This window comes from Falco biarmicus, chromosome 14, assembly GCF_023638135.1.
Source record: "Falco biarmicus isolate bFalBia1 chromosome 14, bFalBia1.pri, whole genome shotgun sequence".
Classification (NCBI taxonomy): domain Eukaryota; kingdom Metazoa; phylum Chordata; class Aves; order Falconiformes; family Falconidae; genus Falco; species Falco biarmicus.
Window position 1 is genome coordinate 3,433,683 of NC_079301.1, and position 20,006 is coordinate 3,453,688.

At 40.3% G+C, this 20,006-nt stretch overlaps 1 protein-coding gene across 4 annotated transcripts in view; it reads left to right on the top strand.

The window, feature by feature from the left end:
- DACH2 (dachshund family transcription factor 2) overlaps window positions 1–20,006 on the top strand; it is a 310,886-nt gene that overhangs the window by 71,647 nt on the left and 219,233 nt on the right. The gene's annotated exons all lie outside the window — the stretch shown is intronic.

Genomic DNA, 20,006 nt, shown 5'->3' on the forward strand with positions numbered 1-20,006 from the left:
TAGAAGAATTCCATTGTAGGTGAGAAACTTGGTGTTTCTGTCAAATGTTTTGTCAGGCTTCTGAAGTCAGTGGGTGTTAAACTCACAATTCTTGTCATCACAGATTCAGAAGTTTTGCAATTATGTTTATCGCTAGCATACCCCATGCAGTGTCCCTTTTTCCTGTTCTATTTTTCTGCTCTTTAAAACATTTATACTGCAAGAGCTTATTGATCTTCACTCACAGTATGTGTGTATTTGTCTTTTCTGTATTTGATTTTAAACAAAATCAAGCACAAAGCTCAGAATTTTAGAGCTTGTGACTTTCAAGCTTTTAATCTCATGTGAATGTCGCAATGATACATGTCTGAACTGTTATTTGAAGTACTTTGTGGCTTTAATGCTTACATCTCTATGGAGAGACTACAGAGTGCTTATACATTAGTGCTTCTCTGGTTTGCTTAAAGTTACATGCCGGCCTCGTGCTCGGTCTGGGCATGTGTAAACAGTTACACAAGGGGTGAAAAAGATGCAAAAGTTATGGCCTGTTGTTCGGATTTTTTAGACTTATTGGAGACAGCTGGCCACCTTAAAAAAAAAAAAAATAATGAACTTTCCTTATGTTTATTAATAAGTATGAAGTTACTCATTTTTACTGTTGTAAGTTTCTTTTTGTGTCGCCAATTTGCTTCTCTCCATGCTGGTTGAAGCGGATGTGTTCCTGACATTGCTGGTCCTGTGTTCACGTGGGTCAGCTTCAGATGAGGCAGAATTTTCCATGGCAGGTTTGGGGCTGGGGGAACCTTCTGCAACAGAATTTTCAAATAAATCTGCTTTGTGCATTTTTTTTTACTATATTGCTTAACTTGTAATGGGAGAAAAAAAACTTCATAAAAATTCCCTTATTATATTCTCACTTGTTATTATATAACCATTGTTTTACTTGGGACTTATTTTATCCTTGTTACCTGCATTCCTTTCTGTCTGATCTTAATCTTCCAGGATGCCCTTTTGTTTTGCTTTCTTATTTTGTTTGCTTCATTTCCTTTCCTTCCTTTTCAGTTTCATCCAGGTAGTCCTTTATTTAGTGAACAAGGTTTGATGATAGTGTGAAAAGTCTAGTCCTTGGAGCGCACTGAAAGGGTGTAGGACTCATCAGCAAAGGTGCCCTGCTGACAACTGAGACATGCACATGCCTGGCTTCTGCAGGGGGGAGTATGTGGCTGGTGAAGTAAATACTGGTGAAATTGCATGTAAACCAGAGAAAATAAAGTTTTGAAGCTTAACACTTCATGTTCCCTTTTCAGCTTTAATTTTTAGAAATGTTGAGAGACCATGGTAAGCATCAACAAATCAACACTACCTGCCCTGCCCCCCCCCCCCCCCCCCCCCCTTCTTGTTTTGTGGTTGTAATGCAATCTTGGTCGGTTTTCATTTGAGTTAGAAGATGGGGACGTTATGTGCTTTTGCTTAGCTTTTGAGTCATTCACCTCTAATTTCTGAACTGCAATTAGAAATAAACTTCTTTCTTGCCCCTACTTTTCTTTTTGTATTCTAGGGTAGCAATTAAGAAGAACTGGGTGAAGAGGTTACCATTTTATCCAACTCTATTACTCTGACTGATGGAGCTATTAGATAAAGGCAAACTGTAATTCTTTATTACCTGCCTGGCTCATTTCTGCACTTTGCCCTGGAGAAGAGCTGCATAAAAGATCAGAGTGTTATTGAAAACTCCTGAGCAAATATTGAGCAACTTGCTTGGTCACTCAGGTAATGACAGAATTTCATGGAAAGGTAATGTGCACATGTGGGTGATGCCCATTTGTTTGGGTAAATATGTGGTGAGAAACTGCTGGCATGGTGTAGCTGAAGATGGCTGTAGGAAAGAATAGCTGAGAACACTTTGTGTATGATAAATACGCTTATAATTAGTGAGATCATTAGCATGGACACCATGTACTTAAGTATTCACAAAGAAGTCTTTAAGCTAAGCAGTTAGCTTCACAATGAAGGGAAGAGACAAAATGAATTATATACAGCTGAATAAGCTTTTCAGAATCTCCAAGGAGGTGACTTGTCTGTTGATGGCCAGTGGGGGTCGAAGAGTGAAATAATTACTTAACAGCGTGTAAACAATGTGAGATGTGAAGTGTGCATTTTTTTTCCTTTTCTTTTTCTTTTCCCTTTTTTTTTTCTTTTTTCTTTTTTCTTTTTTTTTTTTTTCATTGAGAGAGTTTCTTGTTGCGATGGCTCCACTGGGACAAGCAGCAGAGAAATTTGATTAAATGGATGCCTGGGGTCACGACCCTGTCTAAACATGCTGCAGCTCTCAGCATTAATCAAAGAATGTTAAAAAAAAATTCTGACCTTGCTGCATATGAGTATTGGTGAGCTCTGAATGCAGCCGTAGATGGATAGAGGGCTGTGTGTGGCTGTGTGAGTGGCCTGCTTACAAAGAAGAACGGAAGAGGAGGCAGGTTTCAAGGACAATGGCAACCCATCATGTTGTTTTAGTTCATGTTATGGGACTTTCATGTGATGATAGACCATCAACAGCGGTGAAGTTTGGAGATCCTATTAGAATGCAGTTGGGAATGCAGCTTTTTATGATGAACTACTGCTGCTTGAACCCTGTGCATGGAAAATATTTATAGCTCAGCGATACTGTGAGACCCGTAGGTTCAGAAGGATTCTTGGCCGCCTCCCCTTAGTTTAACGGCTCTGCAAGCACAGAGAAAGCAACTCTGCTTGGTAGGAGCAGTCAGGATTAGTATTGTGCTTCTTGTATATGTGTGCATTCTTAAAGAGTTCTTGTGGTAGCATGGTGAAAGGTCTTGATTTTTACTGAGCAGATTACATAGTAATAGGAGTTACAATGAAACAGAAAATGAGATGTGGTTCTAAGTCCACAGGTGTTTTTTTATTATTTATATTATTCTGGATTCCTACCTGAATACACCTGATCCATTTTATTTAGTTCTCAGTACCGGCAGTTCTCATTGCAGGCAAGAGTATTTTGGGAAGACAGTTGTCAAATGGGTTGAGTCTCATTAATGTCCAGTTTTGAAAACAGTCCAAGGCAGGGGTAGATCTTCCATTTATTTTTAAATTATTTAACTGGGTGTTGGAAGTGGTGTAATCACAGTAGCATACAAATTTTTCACCTCTTCCCCCTGCTGTAGAGTGGGTTGCTACTTCTCTGAAATGAGTTTTGCAGTATTTTGTTGTGGTTTTTACTTCTATCAGATGTGAAAGACACTACGTAAAGAACAGCATTGTGCATAATATTATAGGCTGTGAATCAGAAGCTTGACCCTGATTAGTAGAAGTCTGTGTTTTGAATTCTACTTCGTCCTCCTTTGGACAAGTATTTAGAGAGTGCAGTCTGGCAGTCTAGTGCAGGTGAACCAGGTAGTAAGATGGTAGAGATGACACCTGGAAACTTAACTTCACTTAAGAGGTAAAGGCACATCAATAGGTTACCAAGGCACATGACTTAAAATTTACTTTTCAATGACATCCGAGTTCCATTCTCTACAAGGATTTTCTTGGATACTTCTTTCTTAGAGAAATTGGTAAATCAGGTGGAAATTACTTGCGCCTAATCAGAGTATGATTTAAGAGCAAATAATACGCTAACATTGATGTTTCAGGAAGGCGAGAGGACAAGGGAAACAACTCCATGTTAGAGGAATCAGTTTGGTCTTTCTTCTGTCTATTGTTCTCCCTAACGGTGTCACTATTGGAAAAGATTCCATTAATGGAAGCAGCTCCCATATATTTGCATGTTGGATTCTGGTCAGCAACAAATGCCTGAATTTTACAAATGAGAAATTATTAAACTATGAACCGGTGTAAATACAGTGAATATATGTGTAGAGCATCTATACGAAGGAGATAGCCCAAAGTTTGGAGATGCCTGAAATAGCTGGATAGGGAAAAGAGGTAGAAGAGATCGCATTCAGTGCTGCAGCAGGAACAATAGATGCACAGTGTGAGCTGTAGAAACCTTCAGCTGAAATTTAAGTTTATTTTTAAAGTGTACTGATTCATTGTGGAATTCCTCATGGAACATGGACCTGCATTCATGGGTTTGAATGTCATAGCTTTGCATGAAAGGCCTAGCAAGGCAGTTTTCAGTCAAGCTGTGCTGTACAGCATGTTGTTGTGATAGAAGGGTTGTAAAAATCAAGCTGAATACTTGACTTTCAGTATTACAGAATAATAATATATGAAAATCAGTTTAAAAGATCATGTATGTACTCTCAGGCAGATTGCCTCTTCTGAGACCTAGCAAGAACCCCCAGTTTTAGAGAGGTTTTAAATGTCATGTCATGTCAAATCAAATGACACTGATAATAAAAACAAAACCTAGTCTAATTGTTGCTGATTTCTGCATGGCCTTGTGCAACTGAGACCAGTAACATAAGAGTGTTTGTTACCGTTATTTTTGTTACTGCTCTTGGCCTTCCTGGTTTAGTTCCTACCTTCTTTGAAATTCCATCCTGAACAACTAAATAACACTGTCTTAGCTCTGGACCTTCTCGTGGGCAATAGTAACTTTTGGAAATTCACCGACTGAAAGAAACTTAATGTTTGAACAATACCCAGCAATGCTAGTGACTTGGGTGTTTTTTGGAGTGGAACCATGAAGAACTTTGAGAAGCAGAGGTGCAATTTTTTACCACGCTACCTTCAGCAGTTTGGAGGGGCAGTTGAGGTTTCACACAAAGGTAGCATCAGCTGTGTATAGCTGTCATCTAGAACGTGGCAGCAGGCGTACTGTACTGCAGGGACTGCTCTGTGGGCAGGCGTAGGAGCTGTTACGCAGCGGAACACGAACGCAAGGTGAACGTGACTCGGAGCTAGCCGTGTGCTAGTGCCAGTGCCTACAGGGGGGTGTGTTTTAACCCCAGCTGTGACTTCCCTGTTTGTGTAGGCAACACCTTCCTGTCTGGCCCTCCTATGCCATCGTCTGTACATCGTACCCTTCCAAAATAAGCTGTGTCTCCATTTCCCTGCTGGGTTAGAGCCAGTGTTCTTGGTTCTTCTGCTTGCGAAGGGACCCAGACCTCTTACGCTTCCCTGTTCTTCTTGTGTGTTATCTGACCATCTCTTCTGCAACTGAAGAGTAACGTTGAGCTCCAGGTACAAGACCAGCAGGAATTGTGACACAGGGTGGATTGAACTGGTGGTTTCACAACAGCTCTAAACAATGCTCAGAATACTGTACAAAGAGCTTAGGGCTTTGCTTGGCCATGCAGGTTGGAGTCAGAAGTCGAATGTTGCAGCAGGTAGTCTTGGGTTTTCCAAAGAAAACCAATCCGCTTCCATTGAAACCAGAGGTAGTATTTATGTGATGGCTTTCTTAAGAAAAGAGTTAATACAGCAGCAGGTGTTTTTCAAAAATCCACCTCCGTTTCCCACCTCCTCAGCCTTTAAGCCCTTTTGAAGTCCTTGAAGATATATGGACAATTTACGATAATAAAGGCAAGCTTTTGGGTGTGCCATGATGGACCCCAGTATTTACTACTGTGAGAAAGAATAATTAAATTTTAAAAAGTTTCTTTTATACCAGTATCATAAAATTCATTGCAACTGTCAAGTGTGATTGTTGCTTGCAGTACCCGGGGGACCGTTACGTATGGAGCCTTCTGGGGGGGACAGAGTTCAGCTTGGTCAGATAACTTCTAACTGTGCACTTCTAATGTATTTGATTTGGGTGCAGTTAATCTCTGCGTTTCTTAAATTACAGAGCTTCTAGGATAATTATTTCATAATTGTAACTGTTGAGAAGTTTTACATTATTGATGAACATTCGTGATGGTTTAGCTTTATCTTATGCTGTTTTTCAGCTGTGATTTTGGCTGGTACTCGTTACATATCTCTGTATTTGCCTGTATTTGTCTTTCAGAAATTGCGCAGAGGGTGACTGCTGTTGAACTGAAGGTGACAGCAGTCATAGCGTTCATGTCAAGCTGTTTGTATTTTTATAATTACAGTGCAGAAGAGTTTTGTTCATTACAGAGCAGTTTATTCATATATAAATACCTTTCTGTAAATGTGTCTGAAAAGGAATTAAAAAAAAGTCGTTGGACATCAGTGTCCTTTTACCATTACCCTATGACAGTCATACCACATTATGCCATAACTAACTCTTGTGGACTTACCATTTTTAGAGATTTTTTTGAAATAGGGCTTATATAACTTAAAATAATAAAAAATATTTTTGTTACTCACTTTGGAAGTGGTGTTTTACATTCTAAAACAACTGAAATAGACAGTGACTTTTAAATACCTTTATTTGGCTATGTTAAATGTAACTTGTGTTACTAAGTTGAAAATTCCTTTATCTAACACTGAAAATTCTTTGCACAAACAGAAAGGTGCTTACTTTTGAGTAATAAAAATAGAAGAGGAGAAGATGACCAAGTCTCAAGTTGTGCACATGCATTTAAGGCTAATTTAATGTGATTTTTTTAATTATTTTTTTTATTTTTTTTTTTTTAGCAAAACTAGTAGCTTGGGTAGGAGTTGACTGGTTAAATTAATACAGTTAGAAAAGTGTTTGTTATAGGTTAAGAAAAAACACAATAGTTATCAGTAAAAGTTTATAGATGATATTTTTCAGAGACTAGTCTTGTGTATTCAGTGTTTCACATCATTATATTAGGCTTTGAAGGCTTACTGTAAACTAAACTTGTTTTTTTCTGTAAAGGTGAACCGAACGAATGTGTGGGTGGGGTTGACATACCTGCAGACTGCAGTCCCCAGTTCTGCACAACGCGCTCTGTTGTAGCCGTACTCCAGATACATGGGGAACCGTTCCAGGGTTAAGAGTGGATTTTTCTGTTCTGCCTCTACGATGCTTTCTCTGTAATGAGCTGGCCAAGAAGTGTGCTGGTCATGGCTGAGGTACTTCTGATGGGTTGTTCTGTTCATTCTGGGCTGGACTGACACTGCTGATTTTTTTCATTGGTCTTCAGACATCTGCCTGATGGTAAGAAATTTTGTTTTAAAGTTACACAGACCTATACTTCCAACTGAGGCAGTCTTAAAATGGTCTCATGATCTTTGCTATTGCTTTTTGCTGCTTGGGTCAGTACTTCCTCCGTGCCCTCCTCTACTTTCATCTTACTCCTGCAACTCTGCTTCTGTTTGCTGTGTTCTGTAGTACCGTCAGAAGTGCAGCATGCAAATGATGTTTTGTTGGTTTTATTCTGTTCTTCCCCGCTCCCCCCCCCTCCCCCTTGACATAACATTTCATGCTATTTTTTTTGCATTCTCCAGTCAACTGTGAGTGTCAAATGGGTGATTTTTTGGATATGCAAATAAAGAAGATGGAGCACAAGTACAACTTTTTGGTCCTCCCCTGAAAGTTTTTAGCCAGGACTGAGTCATGTAGTTAGACTCACCAAGGGAAGGACATTGTGTGACTGTCATGAGAAGAGGATGGAGGGTTCCATGTTGCAGATGTTGATTAAAATAAAGTGATTCCTCTAAATATTATAGTTTTAGAGTACAAATAAGATCCATATCTGTGTGTCTTTGTAATCTCTGCACACATATTTAAATACAGAGTCTGGAAGCCATGGTTTGATGGCCTTTACAGGTCATGTGTTTTTTTCAGATATTAAAAGGAACTTAATGAACAGCATACTTTTTAACAAAATATTTTGTTAAATAGAGTTAAATTTATTCATCATTCTTGCTGAAACAATTCCACAGTAAATATTTTAAGTACGTTTCTTAGGGAACACAATGGGCCATCTAGACTCAAGTCACACTGACAACACCAATAGGCATTGCTCGATTTATGAGAGCACTGTTTACCCAAGAATGTAGAAATTTCCCTTTCTAAATGGGACGGCCTTATCTTTATTATTCCAGTGCCTTTTAGTTTACAGTTCTGCTGTAAGCAGTGTTTCAGGAGCTTATTTCAGAATTCCTAAATAAATGAACAGACAAAATTAATGCTTGGTGCTAGCAATCTACATTTTATATATTGTGTGATTGAAAGTAAGCCTTGCTGAACAGCACAAAAGAAAAATGACAGTGTACTATATTTATACAGTATTTATGTGATAACAGAAGGTAAATTGAGCTTCTGAAAATAAACCTTGTTTACAAATCTAGGTGTTTTCTTTTAAAAAGGCAAGCCAAACTGTGATGGCAATGAAAATCCAGTTCCAGGAACATCAAAGAAACCTTCCCTCTTCTTTTTAATCAAATTTATGTCAGAATGGATATAATTGTACATCATGTTTACCCAATTTATGCAAGACCACTACCAACCTGCACATATTGTAGCTGCTTTGTAAATGCTTGCCTGTCACATGAATGGGAATAAAGCCAATTTTTTATTTGCAAAAAGCAGCATTCCGTTGCATAAACCAGATAGTCTAATGCTAATTGCGTTGTCTTTATCCGGATGTCCCCAGGAAGTACAACTTCCATGCATTAATACGGATGCAGGGTCTTTGTGTGCAGAAGAAAAGTTTTCATTATGTTGTGTCAATAGTAACTAGAAAAACAGCTGATGTGAGTTCAAGCACACAGCATTATTTTCTTGCTAAAATAAAATTCTACAAAGTATAGCAGCTGATGGGAGCTGGAGCGACGTGTACTGTTTCCATCTTAAGATAAGAATCTGATAAAGAAAACAGCTGATGTAAGTTAAAACAGAGTGTACTATTTATATGCTAAAAATAACATTTGGAATGCTTTTGTGTTATCTGTGCTGTCTTAAGCAGCAATTAATAATTTATTCTACCTTTCTTAATCTGATTTTCTCTCTTTATCAATGGACCTTCACTGGGAAAAAAACATTGTGACAACTCAGTAAGATTCTGTGATGGGATATGCTTAGGTCTCTAATTGCTAGGGTGTTCTTATTTTAAGCATGCTGCTACTGCAGTACCTCTCTCATCTGCAGCTGAAATGTTACTTGATGTGCTTTTCTCAGTTCTGTTTACTTTTGCATGTGACTGGTTCCCTATCCCACCCCCTTCATCAAACAACCCATCATTCTCGAGGGTGAACTCTAAAAAAAAAACAACAAAACAAACCCAAAACACCACACACACACACACCCCCCCCCAGCAAACCCACAAAACAACCCTAATGCTTGCTGAACAAAATGGATGCTTTCAGCTGATTTAGGGAAAGTTTTTGGTCGTGGAATGTATATCCTTAGCCACACTTTAGAGTGATTAAACATGGAAAAGCTTTCACCAAACTTTTTAATTTTGTGCATTTTCTTTATTTTCTAGGATGTATACCAAAAGAAGAAAATTACTAAAAGATTTCATGTTTTCCTAACTTGGCTTTTTTCCCCTCAAGAGTGCTTGTGCTGCTTAAATGCATTTTGAATTTTCCCAGGCTTTTGAAACAAGCGATGAATCAGCCAGTGCAACAAGGCGTGCATTTAGGACTCGTGGCAGCCTCCCTATCCATTCCCCGCGTCCTCGGCGCAGGGACGCGCTCGCACGGTCTCTCTTGTTACAGCCTAACTTCAGATGTTTGTCTTTCCCTAATTAGATACACGTAATCTATTCACCGGGTTGTGACGTTCTCTCTCCCTTGTCCTCGCTGTCTTCGGCCAGACAATGAGCACAAAGATACAGTAGGACTCGTTTTCTCATTATTGATTTCACGCACCAGCTGGCAGCTGTTTTAGCTTGTTCGTTTTTATAACCCTCTGGGCAACTTTTTAGAAGTACTTTTCTTTGACCATCTGCTAAATGCAATTGGTTTAATAATTAAAGACTTGCCATCCCTTTTCAGATAAATACAAATGCTGTTTCTGCAGCTGAGAGTTCAGCATTTTTGTTTTAAGCCTAGGTGGGATGTTTGTTGTCAGTGCTGGGAGTGATGCAGTTGCTCCGCTGATGCAGTCACAGCTCCTTCAAGGATCCCGTCTCTCATGTGAATAACAGGGGGGAAGGAACATTTCTGGGGGTTTATTTCACAACACAAACTGAGCGCAGGGTGTGGGAAGGAGGGGGTTGTGTCCAAGCTCTGCCTGTTTTTAAGTCCTGAGAATTCCCAGTTCTTGCATCTGTGCAGATTCAGGGAAAACCTCTCCACCAAGTGCGTAAACAGTGTATTTCAGTCTCAATTGTGTCTCCAGTGCGGGTAATAAGGAGCAGAAGCGTTGGGAGGTATTGTGGCTGTGCTGGTAACAGCAGGCTCTGGTACCACCGTCGTCTGCCCCTTCCCTGGCTGGGGCCGGGGTGGCGGCAGGAGAACCCTTTCTCAGCAGGAGCTGGAAATTCTTGGAAACTATAAAAGCTTCCTAAGTTTTCTGGTACATTCAGCTGCTTTTTTTCTCTTTCGTTTGATGAAGTGACAGGGAGTGAGACACTGGTGTCTGTCTTACTGGGACTAATTTGAGATACACTAATATAAGCGGTATGCTAAAGTTGTTTCTAAAAAAAAAAAAAAATAGTAGTACTTTTATAAAAGTAAAAGCAAAGAGCATAGGACACTTACATGAATGGGTCCCTTGGAGCCCTTGTTTTTTCCATGTTGTGTGCTTCATAGGCAGGATGTGTAAAAAAGATCCAACCTTAGTTTGAACTCATCTTTATGCTGTGATTAGATCTAAACTTTCCCAGGATTCCTTCAAAAAGGGCTGCTGAAAAATCCTTCTGTTTACCAAACAGTTTACCATTTGTTTCAGATGTACCGCAAAGCTGACCTGTAGGATTACTCTCTTGAGAGGTGAAAAAGGGTAATTCATTTTTTATGTTCCTTTAATCTTGGAATTCTTTCAAGAACTTGCAGTGCAGGAATTGCAGCATTTTATTTTGCTGTGGCATCATTTATTCACCAAACTTTATTTGCTGCACAATGTGTCCTTTACAAAATTGGTTGAAAATTTGTGTGGAAGAAGAAAGCCTATCTGAATTTGTGAGCGTTTTTAAGTACAATTGAATAATAGTCTTTTCTGCAGAATGAAAAAGGAAATAGTCATATGTTTTCTTAATAAGATGAAAGATATCTGTGTTTGCTTTGAGATTTTTATGTTTGTTTGTCTTAAAAGTATTCCCATCTTTAATATTTTTGTACTTTACAAACATAATCTTGTTCCAGACAGCTGTGATCTCTGGTCTCCTCTAATTCCTAAAGTAGACAAGAGCAAGTCAGATTTTCCAGAGTATCTGGCTAAATATCCCCTGAAATATAATTGAACTGAAAGTGAGTGCTTACAGTAAAAGTTCAGATTAGAGTGCAAAGTTTGCATGAGAAATTCCTTTCTTGAACTTAATCCTGTGGTGGTTTTCATATGAAACATTCTCATCATAGATTTCATGGTTGTAGTATTTTTTTAGATTGCAACAAGTATGCACTAAGCTATATAAACCAGGCTGTGCTTTGCATAGGTATTTTTCTTTCAAACAAACCTCCACTACTCTTCATTTTCTGCTGCTTAATTTCATGACCTGACTCTTTTTGTGAGGCTGTTAATTACAAGCCTGTCGAACTACATATAAATGTGGAACGGGCAGAGGAGATAAATATAATTTCTTGTATTTTTTGAGATAGCAAAGTTGACAAAATCAATGACAGCTGAACAAAGCACATTTAGGTCAAAATGATGTTTCTCTTTAGTAGGCTAGAATTATTCTTCCTTGAATGCCCTAAACCTCTTAAAGGTTTCACAATACTTTGTATAGTTCCTTTGAAGCATCCTTTTCCTGTGCTAAGTTTAGTTATAAATGAACTGCAGACTGACGAATGGTTAATAGGCCAAGGCAGGGAATTCAGCTCAGGATCAGGCCACGAGCTGTGGTGCCGGCTGTCTTGGGCGCAGCTCTGCTGTGGGTAGAAATCCGGTCCAGTCCCACCATTCCTGTGACGGTTGCAGGAGGCGCCGCATTTGGTTTTGTCTAAATACGGTGGATGCTCCTTGATTTGCTGCTAGATACTGTTTACATTAACTTACTCGGGAGTGAGGGAGAAACTGCTCATCCTCTTCCTCTCAGCGCTCATCTATGCAGACAACGGAATGCTTCCTTGTTCCTCCTTTGTAAAAGAGGTTAGGAAGGAAAACTTTTAAAACCATATATACCCTGGGTCTGGCTGACTTTTCCCTGCTTGGGAGACGCACCCCTTTCCCAGAGAGAGAAGGGCAGAAGCCCCGGGTGGGGTTTGTGGAGCAGTGCTCTGTAAGTCTAAATCTTGTGAACAAGTGGGTTTAGTGGGGTTTTTTGGTAGCATTTTACACCCAGCTTTCCTCTCTGTTGGAAGGCAAATTATTCATAAAGAATAATGCAGCCCAGAAATGAGTTCAGGGTCTGTAAATGGAACAGTCATCATAAAATGCGTTTGTGTGTCTGCAGTTCCCAGGATAAATATTTTTGTTTGTGCTAAGTAACGATGTAACATTGGTACAAATCCTGAAAGCAAGAAAAGATGTTTCATAAGTTATTTTTTTCTTTTTTTTTTTTTCTTTAGAAAAACTTACCCAGATTTTTTTTATTCAGAAGTGGGTCTTGCGGTTGCTGGGCTGTGGGGTGGTGTTTATGACAGGCAAGTTTCTTTGGGCTGTGGCTATAGACAGCTGTCTCCTTGTGAAAATGGACTTCTGGCTCTGAGAGGCGGTTTGAAATGGATGTCGACATGTGTAAATTAATCCAGTTTGTCACGTACATTGGAGTGTGGTAGAGAGGGGCGCCCCCCACCCGTCGCCCCCCAGCCTTCCTCTTCAGGCTGTCCCCTTATATAAAAATATAGGCCGAGTTTTTATTATGCTACAGCTAGAGTCATTAGGTAATTACTTAATTGATCCTGTATGGGAGATGCCTCACATCTCTGCTGCAGGACTCTGCATTGTGGTTCAACATCAAAATGTGAAAGGATTCATTCTCTGCTAAAATGTGCCTTTTTTTGTACCGTGCCGTTGATTGCTTTCAGATGGTGAACCAGAAAGGTTTTACATCCTACCGCACTTCTCTCTAAAGGCTGTCAGTAAAAATGGGGTCTGCCTGTGAAAATACAAGTCCTGAATAGCTCCTGTGCTTTGAAAACTGGGATACAGGCTCTTGAACGGAGGAAACCATTGATGATGCTGTATGCAAATACACTAATCGTTTGGTGTCTCTTGGTTTGTCTGTAGTCTAATAGTAACATTAGTACTTACAAATAGGATTTTTTATCTTATTAATGGCCTTCAATGAATTGAGCTCATTAAGTGATGGTCTGAAATAGGTCTGATTTTGCCGGCTTTGTGCCTGTCTCCATGATGGTGCAATACGTTGTGTATGCCCTTGTTTTCAGTCGTATGGAATGACTGATGCTCTCACCTACATCTAAAAACAGTCAAGCGTTTATTGCAGATATAACAAGCTGGATTTTTCCAATCTCACCTCTAGCTTGTAGCATTTCTGCAAGCAATTTAAAGTTGATTTTGGTGAGATTTAATTGTACAAAGAGTTCCTGTAGGCCAGAAGGGGAAAATAAACACTTTGGACAGGAGGAAACATAGATGGTCAGTACTCTGTGATAGAATCTTAGAGATAATATGAAATAAATAGTGTATTGAGGAGTTTTCTAGGGAATGTTAACACTGTGTTTTCATGGTTTTTTTAATTGCTCACTGCAAGTAAATTGTTAACTGCAGTTAAAGGCCCGTTTTCAAGAGAGAATTCAACTCAAGTGAAGAACCCATTGCTCAAAGTAGTTCATGTAAAGATTTTATTATATCAAAGCATGAGGAATGCTTTTTTTCTAAATACTGTACATTTTGATGTATTATTTCAGGAAGTTTATGCAGGTTCAGTTAAATTAGTAAGTTCTGAAGACCCTTTGGAAAAAAATGATGAGCTGGAAAGACACATAAATAAACCCCTCAGTAATCTTTCAGGATAGAAAGAACAGCTTATTTGTAGATCCATCACTGAAGTTCTGTAACACTTTAAAAAACAAACAAAACCAAAAAACCCCAACCCCCAAACCAAAACCAAACCACCTTAAAAAAATTCTAAATAATTTATTGGCATTGTTGATTCTTCCAAGTGAGCAAAGTACATAGTGGAGAGGAAGTCTAGATAGTCGTTATTTGTCTTTTTTTACATGCTTCATAATTGAACAAAATAGTTTCTTGAAGATTGTTTCTATTTGTTTGCAAGTTATGTCAAATACAGCAAGATTTATAGGTGCCATTATAAATCCATATTGATTTTCCCAGTCAACTGGGAGTTTACTTGAAAAGTCAATCATTAGTTGAATGAGTGTCCAAAGCATGTTCTAGTTTCTATAAGGAGTTCAAGTTTTTAAGCAAAAAAGAATATTTCAAAAAGAAAATGTGCTAGGTTCTGAGTTCTGGCATGTGAAGTTCCATATTTTTCATTCAGTGCTGCTGATGTAGTCATGTGTGTTCTGCTCTGAGTGGATACCTCTGGAAGCAATGCTTGAAGCTTCATTATTGTTCATGTTTTAATTCATTTGGATTCAGTCTTGGAGCTTTCCTTGTATGCAATCGTTTACTGTCTGACCCTGAGTATATTTATATTTAGCCCTGCAGTGATTCATTGCATTGTGCAGCGTGCAAACACCGATGAATCAAAAACTCTCGGCCCTGAGGAACTTGGAAACTAAATGTACAAGACAAGGGATGATAAGGGGAGCGAGGTTACATGCAGAGTGAACAAGAGAATGGCTGGTAATCGTAGTGCCCTTTTCCCCTGCTAATGCCTGCAGTTAGGATTTAATTTTAAGCAGTTAGAGGAGCAAATGAGATGGGAGACCCAGACAGGAAAGATGCAGGAGAGGAGGGTGAAGCAGGGGGTTTGGTGAGTTTAGGCGACTGTACTGCAGGGGACGGAGTGTTGGAGGAGATGGCCTGTGGCACCAGGGAAGGTGTATTTGGAGGCTGTGGAGAATCCAAATGCTGATTTCACCCTTCATGCTTAACCTACTGTACAGCTGTGCTACCTACTGCAGCTCTTTTGGTTTCTTTGTTTCTTTTTGCAAAGCAGCATGGTAAAGGAGAGGGGAAGATGTTGTGCGGAGGGGGAATGATGTAATGATTCCCATTATCCCATCTTGCGTCCTTTCCAGTTGGGGTAAGGCTGGATTTGGGAGACTGGAGGAGCTGAAGCTTTGCAGGATGTGTTACCTCCTCCTGAGATGCAGTCCTGCAGCTTGTCCTTGTGCGTGCACGGTGTCCTGGAGCCGAGCAGAAGGTTTTCGGCTTTTTGTCATGATTCTGTTGACAGTTCCTTTCTTATGCTTCAGAGAAGAGATTTCTGAGCGAGGAGGTAGCACCATATCCACAGGTTGAGTAGAATGGTTATAATTAATTGATGATACATTCTCCTTACACTTACTTTCATGGGCACCTTATGGGATATCTACATTAATGGATTGATCCCGTTTAATGTATATTAGTAATTAAAGAAAATACATTTTTAAGAGGCAAGGATATATTTAATTTTAATAACTACCTTTCCCTGAATCACGAAGTCTTTGCACAGAACTCTAATGGGTAACATTAGTCAAATGTGTGATAGATCAAATTGTTAAGTATGAAGGGTGTTGTTAATGTAACACAGAAGAGAAATCTTGTGAGGTAACTCCGAATAACACACAGAAAGAGTGCATTCATCATGGTATGCTGACAAAACATCTGAGTAATGATGGCCATTAAATCTTTTGTCATGGCTAAGATATGAAAAAAGAAAACAAGTTAAAGTGTGAGCCATTTAGAAAAATTGCCATTTGACATGTAAACCTTTCTGCCTCTGTGTATTCATTTTTATATTACTGAATGAATTCGCATTTTAGAAGGATATTCGATTTGCCTAGCAATTAAGGGGGAAAAAGGTGGATTTAAATCTCTAGTTAGTCAAACATTTAAATGGAAAGAGCAGAGCTTTCTTCCTTTTTTTCCTCCCCCCTCCTTTTTCCCCCCTTTATCCATGAGTTTGGTTTTAACACAGTTTAGAAGGGGAAAAAAGAAACCCACAACAAAACCACCAACCTACAACATTCAAGAAGATTTTACTTACTGGTTTATTTGTTTTTGAAAAAGCTCCTGTGTCCTGCCATCTGTATTGCCTTTGTGTGACCTTGTGTGCGAATAGGTTTTAATTGGGCCGCCTTAAAGCTGGGAGAAGGGAGTGACTCAGAAACTGCTCTTGTTTCCTCTAGAAATAAACTTGCAGGATTTTGTTTTATGGCATTGAAAGACAACTTTGAACAAAATTCAAGCAGAAGTGGTGTCCTGAAGTACAATTTCAGTGATTGTACACAACTGTAAATATCCAGGCCTTGCTGATGCTTGTGTTGACAGTTGACGGTCTGTGTTTATCTGTCTGGGCACGGATGTTTTTGTTGACTGAACTGTGAGTTTATACTTCAAAGGCAAAACCTAGTCAGGTTTCTGCTGTAGTGAACTTTCACCAAAGAGTTGTTGGGAAACAGTACATCATTAGGCTTGGTCCTCTCCGCTCTTTCTTAATACATCTCTGTAGATGACAAAACAGTGTGAGCCCTGAGCCCAGAGGCCCCCTCCCAGACTTTGCACCCCCCCAGCAGAAAGAAGGTGGATGGTGTGAAACCAGCCTTTCTGGAGAGGAGAAGGGACCAAACCGGTGTAGTTTATACAGCTCTAAACCTATATATGGATTTGTAGAAGATACTGTTTGTTTTTTACAGGGAGTGTGTCCCTTCCAGTTTAAATCTCAACTCTGGCCCAGGAAATATTTTTATTGGAGAATAGCAAAAATAGCACAGATCCACCAAATGAATTTTCTGTAGCGTCAGAGATAGTTCATTGTATTTGGATATGCTGTCAGGGTATTGGATGTAAGGTGTGAAGTGACCCCTGTATTTTTTTTTTTTTTTATGGTTAGATATAATCTCTACATTTTTAAGTATGGATGATGTCTTTAAGTTATACCTTACTTTACATCTTGAAAGTAAGAAAAGCCTGTAAAAGCCTTTCTGAGCAAGGTATGAGATGCTGGGAGAGGATAGGATATCTGTCCTGTCGGAAAGCGGTGGCCATCCCTCTCCATGGCACTTCACTCGATCAGTGATATGTGGCATTTAGTGGAAGGCATCTTACTCTTTTGGTGACATTGCTCTTAATTGCCCTTTCAATTTTATCTGGTATAGGTCATGAAAGACCATGGTTCTGACCAAGGACACAGCAATGGCCAGAAAAGTTGTAATTTGTGAAAAAGCCACTTTTTTTTTTTCCCCCTCTGATACTTGCTTGATGTTTCTTTAGCTTACTTGAACACGTTGCTTTCAAGGAGAAAAGGATAGCGTTTCAAGTAGTTAAAGCTAGGAGAATATATATATAATATCACAGAAATACTTTACTCACCAAAAACAAAAGAAAGTGTGCCTAAGCAGTAAAAGGCAGAATAGTAGCAAATATCCCATAAAAGATTCTGTTAGACATAAAGAGAAACAATAGCAATTGAAATCTCTAGAAAGAAAGAAAAAGAATTTTGGAGAATCATGGAATCAGATTCTCATTGTTTTCCCTTTCCCTCCAAAACCACGTTACCCCATCTTGCATTTTTGGACTGCATGTTGGTGTTAGTAGCCATCGATGCTGAGCAGGATGAGTGCTTTGGTGGAGGTCTCTTCAAAGTTCGGGAGCCGAGGAGCTCACGGCTGTTGTGGTTCAGTGTGTGTGCCATAGCTGCTTCTGTGGTATTTTCTGCTTAGTGTCCAGTCTGGCCGCTTCTGTGGCATGTTACCTTCACCTGAAGAACAGGAATACTGCGGAGGGTGTTGACGTTTCCTCCAATAAATGGCTTTTTGTGAAAAGAACATCCATAATGAACCAAGACAGGAAACCCATGAGAAATTTGAGTTAGGGTGTAATCTTTTAAACTCAAAACCGATGCCTGGCAGCACAGAGTAATGTGGTGTGAGCAATGTCAGAAGTTGAGCTGCTTGTGTACATTAGGATATATTTAGAGGAACTGAATTACTTCTAGAAAAAGTTTTAAATATGGAACTGCACGAGAAAAAGGTTTGGTGTGTTGTTTTTTTTTTCTTAATTGAGGAGAATATAAACTACTTAAGCGTAAAATTAAGAGTGTCTGAGAAATTAAACCGGCAATGCAGTCAGTGTGAAACTAGCAGCAGATGACAGACTGTGACTGCAACCGTCTCAGAAGTGGGAGACACTGGGTTGACCAAAGTATTTTGGAAAAGAATCAGGGCAATGTTAAACCTCACTTTCCCTGTTACCGTATCTCAGCTTTAAGGTCTTACACCAAGTGAAACATGCAAGAGGATTTCAGGAGATCCTTAGATGTGCTGGTAAGGAATAACCAAAGAGTACCCTGAACGGTAGGTTGTCCATTGTTTCCAGGTGTTGTTTGTGTGGTTAGAATAGGAGCTTGGACAGGTGTAAATGCTTGTGTGATCACGTGTGTGAATAAAGCAGTGAACTGGCAGTATTAGATGAAGTCACTGCAGTGCTGGGCTCCCCAGTTGAGGAGAGCCAGGGAGCTGCTGGGAGGGGCCAGCGCGGGGCTGGGAAGATGATGAGGGGCTGGAGCATCTCCCCGGTGAGGGAGGGCTGGGAGAGCTGGGCCTGTCCAGCCGGGAGAGGAGGCGGCTGAGGGGGGTCTGACCAACAGGTACCAGGGGCCTTCAGGGCGGGGGCCAGGGGGACGGGGCCAGGCTCCCGGCAGTGGTGCCCAGCGACAGGACAAGGGGCACCGGGCACAAACTGCCACACGGGAAGCTCCTTCTGGACACGAGGAAGAGCTTTGTTCTCCTTCGCTGGGGCCGTCCCCACCCGCCCGGTGGCCATGCTGTGCGGCGCCCTGGGAGGGCCGGGGGCAGCCGCTGGCTGGGCTCGGTGGGCTCCGGGGGCCCCATCCAGCCCCCACCACCCTGTGACTCCCTGTTAGTCGGTAAGAGAGTATTTCTGAATTACTATAGCAGAAATAAGGTACACTGAAGAATTACAGTAAGAGAAGTAAAACCGGGAGAGTGCCCAGTTACTCTGGTATGGTGGCTGAAAAGCCAATGGCTACTTCTCTAGATTGTATGAACTTGAAAATCATCGGTTGCCGTTTAGAGGATGTTGGTGGGATTGGCATTTTGTAGCAGCCGGTTCCAATATCACATTTTCATAACAAGATAAATAAGAAGAAAAAGGTGATGTTGAAATAAAGAGTGTGTGGTGAGACATTCTGAAGTTGATAGAAAGGTCTCTCAGGTCACCAGAGTGTATCCACACAAGCAATGTTCTGTTATTATATTAAGAGGAAATGAAGCAAATTACAGTAAAAAATACATTTAGCCAAGAAAGAATTTGTAGCAGAATTGTCCAGATGGTGTATCTTAACCCTGACAGCAAAATATGTTAACCAGATTATGAATTTAGACATCAGTGATATAGGAGGGCCTGTTTGGAGCAATACTTCTGTGGCTCAGAGAGCCCCTGTGGGAGAGATGTCATCCCAAATGGCGTAGCTGGTGAGTCACTGCTCTGAGACAGCCCAAACCCATGACCAGCACTAACCCTTTAGTATTAGTAATTAAATCATTATTGCGTGTACGTTTGGAGAGAGTAACCCAACCAATAACCTTTCTCTGGAAAGGAACTGTTAGGTTTAAGAGAAACTCCTGTGGGGGTGGTGCTGAGAGGGGGAGCACTGGTGGCCCTGCTGAAGATACTGGTGTTGTGCAATGAGCAGGCTGATTAGAGATGACAAAAGTGAGCAGCCTTTGGGGAATGCACAGTCCTGCTTGAAAATAAAAATCTTCCAGATGACTTTGAATCACTCCAAGTTATACACCGTATACAATCCGATAAACTTTGCCCCTTTGCACAACTGCTTATTAAAGGTCTGGTGGCTTCTCAGAACAGACCCTGCGCTCTTCTGGCTGAGCCACAGCGTTGGTGAGTGTCTGTGCTACTGAGCACAGTGGGACTCAGTCATATACAAGTCGCTTAGGCTGTCCATCGATGCCTGTGCTTCTTTCCTTGATTTTAAGCACCTACCAGTTTAGCTCCAATTGAACTGAAGTCAGAAGAA